General features: G+C 49.0%; 1 pseudogene; it reads right to left on the minus strand.

Moving 5' to 3' along the window:
• Positions 1–1,474: 1,474 nt before the first annotated feature.
• Positions 1,475–4,464, minus strand: LOC119376586 (uncharacterized; annotated as a pseudogene).
• Positions 4,465–4,923: the final 459 nt, after the last annotated feature.

Consider the following 4,923-nt stretch of genomic DNA (forward strand, 5'->3'; position numbering starts at 1 on the left):
CACTCTTCAGCAAGTCTGGCTCTGGCAGAAATAGGCGCACACTCAGATCGATCCGGCTTGAATGGAAGGATTGTGTCGATTCTGTGCCACAGGTGCCTGCCATACAGTAAGAAAAAGGCGGAAAAAAATCACAGCATATCCACGGAGTGAATTATGATGAGTGGGCGAAGCTGCGGAGGTTCATCGGTAAACCGTGAATCTTCCATGAATTCTGCCCAGTTCATCCTCACCGACGGATCGGGCGCGTTTATACTAAAGGTTCGATGAGAGTTATGACGACTTGCAGCTCACTTTAATTTTACATGTACGCTTTGAATTTTCATTGTTTAATAACGCACAGGAGAAATCGCACACACGCACTACTTTGGAGGTCAAAATCCAGTACCTATATATATACGGGGTGGTCAGTGACGGTTGTGCAGCGCGAGCGGTCGGTTTTTTCAATCAAGACGCTGCCGCGACGCTGCCTGCGTCGGCGCCGCAGCGCCACGAGGCAAGATAGGGGGGGGGGACCGTAGCCATGAGGCGATGCGAAGCCGGAGCACTTCCACGATCGCGTTCCGTTGGCGTTCGTTCGGCATACTACCGACCTCGCGTCGTGGAACGCGAAGAGGGACGCTGCGCGCGTCGTATCTTCCATCTAGCCTGGCCGTTAATTCTCACAGGGCGAGCGGGGACAACACCCTCTAGAAAAATATGAAGGCCTTAGCTCTCTCCGCGTGACGTCACACGATGGGGCGGATCGGAAAAAAATAAGGAGCGCTGTTCAAAAGAGGTGGTCTCGCAGGTGCACTGCGCGGAAGCTTTTTTTTAGGGACGAAGCTCCTTATAGCGGCACCCGTTCGTCCCTCGTAGCGTAGTATGTAACCAGTCTTACGCTTTGACCTGCAAGGTGGTGCCGGTGGGAGATTTTCCTGTGCGTTGTTGAACAGTAAAAAATTCGCAGCGTTAGCTAAAAGCCGACTTCTTCTGTCTCTCATTCCCATTAGCAGCCATTCTTTACCTCCAAGGTAATGCCTGGTGAGATTTCTCCTGTGCGTGATTAAACAATAAAAATTTTGTTCAAAACGCCGTTGATTGATGAAATAAACCAACAAAAGACGCCAGATGTTTTGTAAAAGCAAAACGAAAGAACGCCAGATGTTTCTAAAGCAAAACGAAAAGACGCCAGCTGCTTAACGAAAGACGTCAGATGTTTTCTAAGCAATGGTTTTCTAAACAATGAAAATTCACAGCGTACATGTAAAATTAAAGTGCGCTGCAAGTCGTCATAACTCATCGAACCTTTAGTATAAACGCGCCCGATCTCACGTCGGTGATGATGTACTGGGCAGAATTCACGGAAGATTCACGGTTGACCGATGAACCTCCGCAGCTTCGCCCAGTCATCATCATTCACTCCGTGGATATGCTGTGATTTTTTTTTCTGCAAGAACAATCATGCATGCATGTAAAAGAAATTAGAGGTCAAGAACACTGTAGCAGGAAAACATTTATTTACGAAGCTCAGTTTCTTTTTGTACTTGCTCTATATTAGAAGCAATACATGCAGTTATTTGGCCTCGAGAGTTGTGGCTTTCCTTTTTTTTGATTTATCGGCAGCGTCGAGAATTTTGTCGTTCAGCTTCCTACAAAAGTTCTTTAGCAGAATGTTGGTGCTGCACCGCAGGATGTGTTTAAGCACTAGTTCAATCGTGCGGCCATTCTCACACGTATCGAAGTCGGACTGCTCTTCACTAGCCAGCAATTGTAGCGTCAGTTTCGTGACGACCTGGCGTTGTTCAGGCATCATAAGCGGCGCTGGCTCTGTAGCGAGCTGCTCTACCACAACGTAGTTGTGAGCAACTGCGTTATGTGCAAACATTGATGGATAAACTAAACCTCCTCGGTCCAGGTGCTTCACGAGACCATAATGTTCGTTTGTGGCAGAGACTGTGATCTCCTTGTCCACGGTCAACGAGTCCCTGCATTGCGCGCAATTCAACTTTTTAAGGGCGGCGTATACTGCATAACCTGCAACGTAGACGAGGACTGGGAGGACGTCCTGCATCTTCGTAAGAGCCTGGCTGGTCACAACAACGTTGCTGCCGGGAAGCAAAGCCTCGACTTGCTTTCAGACATATTCCCAGTGCTGGTCAGTGGAAACTGTAGGCAAGGTACTTTGCAGGCGCAGCTTGTTTTCCACTTCATATATCTGCCTGATGGAGATGTGATATTGAGGACCTGCCAACTGCCTATACTTTCCAAACCGATCTTCAAGGCAGTCGGTCTGTATCTTCCCAAAAAGAACATACGACATTCCAAGCTCTTCGAAGCCGTACCTAGTGAGCTCAATAAGCGGATAGGTAGTGTGTTCGAGAGCAGCGTGAGTCTCCTTTGTCAGAGTACCCTTATCAAGACCTTTGTTTTTCCACTCATCCAGCCATTTCAGAAACATGTGCGAGAAGGCAATTTTTGGATCGTTATAACTGATCTCTCAGCCTTTCTCCCTTCCATGGAGTTTTGACGTTTACAATTTTCCACCACTTGAGTACGATATATCGATGAATGTAGCAGTGGCCTCAAAAGAGAACAGGTTGTGCTTTGCTCCAAGAGCGCGTAACGCCTCTGGTAAGTAATCATTGAAGATTTGTAAAGCAAGCTTTACGTCCTGCCTTTCAAGATTCGAAGGGTACAGGGCTTTCCTCGACAGTCCATAGCCATATTTCAACAGCTGGTCACACTCTTTGCTGTGAAGGTCCCTGATTGTCGCAAATGACGCTGTTTGCATTCGCTCTAATTGTGGCGTGTCTCCTTGGATCTCCGGGAAGTAGAAACAAATTTGGTCGTTCGTCTGATTGATCCAGTTATTTCGTATGCATTTTAGATTGTGGACTGGGTCTATAACGAAGAACAGCGGCCTTGAAGGGTCTGATGGATGTTGGTACACAATTCTGTTACGAGGAGGTGATTCGAAGAGGACATCGCTTTTCTGTTGACAGAGTTGTCCCTGACGACGCACATAACCCGGTACCCAATCTTTTCCAGCCCGCAAACCACTTCTTTAAGCGTCTTTTGCAGGAACTCCGCCTCTACTCGGTGCACTGGCACGATGTGCGCAACTTCTTTGAATTTACACGTCAGGCTGCGCACCATGAAAACGAGCGCACAGTTAGCAGCTTCATTTCTATTAAGCGCGGCGCCGGTAATATTACCCCCTTTGTAGTCAAAGTATGGTTTTATATGTATTTCATCTACCATAACTGTGACAAAGCGCTGGTCATCTTTCAGGTCAGAAATTCTTTTGCCATATAACTGAGGAATGTCTCGCTCTGATGCTCTTGTTGAGGACTCATGCCATAAGACGAGCACACTGATCTGATTGTCATAGGATGCGGCAAGGTGATGCTTCCATGGCTGCGCATGAACGCGTACGCATGGGCCGATATAGTGAAAATAATGCAGCAGAACATCATGAAATCAGCAGAGTAGCGCCTGCGCTGTTTTTTCGATAGGTGCAAGGTGACTTGCTCCTTCAAAAATTGAATACAGTTGGCGTCGTCTTCTGCTTGGGACGTGCAAAGCTGATCTAGCAGTAAACAAACCGCCTCGCAAATTTCCGCGACTGAGTTGTACATCAGGTCACCGTCCCGCTTCTCGATGCCTTCCAGGAGTTCCACCATACCCCTTTTACTGTTAGCGATTTTGGGAACGCAGAGATTTGCGCCTAGCTTTTTTACGGCTGTTTTCATGACGTGTACTGGCGCGCTCAAGTCTCACGCAAACAGAGTATTTCAACCACGGCGCTTCATCGTCGACGATGTGAATGAGAAGAAGCCTTTCATTTCTTTCGATTACATCCCAGAACTTCATCCCTTGGCTCCTCAAGTGGTTGGCAAGTTCACTCAAACTGTTGACTTTATCCTCCTCGCGTGCTCTTATAAACGCCTCGTTGGATTCAGCGATGGCTTTCTGGAGGGCTGCATTCTCTATGCGCGCGCGCTTGGAGTCAGGATCTTCCCTTCTCGCGGTCTTTCTGGACATGTAGCTCGGACAATTCGGCAACTTCGACGGTACAGCGTCTGGGCGAAGGCGCACATGAGCTAGAGGCACTGTCTTTACGCGGCCAGTTGCTTGATCTGTATGCGTCGCGACTCGAATAATGTCCTCGTCCATGAAATGAAGTTCGCATACCTAGAAAAAAAATTTACCTCGAATCAGCAAACCGATGGCTACCTGTCATACAAACGTGCGGCTCATGAGCCACTTACACACGTACGTATATATAATTTGAATTAACTAACACCTAAATACGAAAAAACAAGAACTTACCCTGGAATTTTCGGTGACCGTGAGGTTTTCCCGTGGCACAGCACGAATCCAAGCGTTCCTGAGAGCTTGGTCTCTCGGGAACTTGAAGACGTGCACCTTCGTGTCCCCCGTGTAGTTACCGCGGCATCGAGGTACACAGCTTTTGCACGGCATCTCGGCGTCGTCGCTTTCACATTCCTTTCACAGTGAAGAAAACACGGCCAACTGGACAGCGAAGCGACGTACTTCTGTACAGACGCGCCGGGGAATGAGTTTCGGCAGACGCGCGATGAACGCCCACCAGTGCGATCCGGACGCGCGGATGCGTCGTGTCGCGGCGAACAGAAAAACTCGCTCGCCGCCTCATGCGTTCGCCCCATCTGCTGACGTAGCGCGAGTGGGAAGGGAACATAACTAAGGCCTTCATATTTTTCTAGAGGGTGTTGGCGAGAGGGGGACAGCGTAGGAGAGGAGAGAGAAGGGGAGGGGACGCGCATGCGCTCGGGCTCATCGCGATGTTGCGCAGGAGAGAATTTCGGCATGTCTAGCCCGCGTTTCAGGGGAAGAGTGGAAAGGGGAGGGGAGAGGGGTGTGGGAGAGGGGAAGTGCAGAGGGGTATGGGAGAGGGAGAAG

The sequence above is a fragment of the Rhipicephalus sanguineus genome, unplaced genomic scaffold (assembly GCF_013339695.2).
Source record: "Rhipicephalus sanguineus isolate Rsan-2018 unplaced genomic scaffold, BIME_Rsan_1.4 Seq156, whole genome shotgun sequence".
Lineage (NCBI taxonomy): Eukaryota > Metazoa > Arthropoda > Arachnida > Ixodida > Ixodidae > Rhipicephalus > Rhipicephalus sanguineus.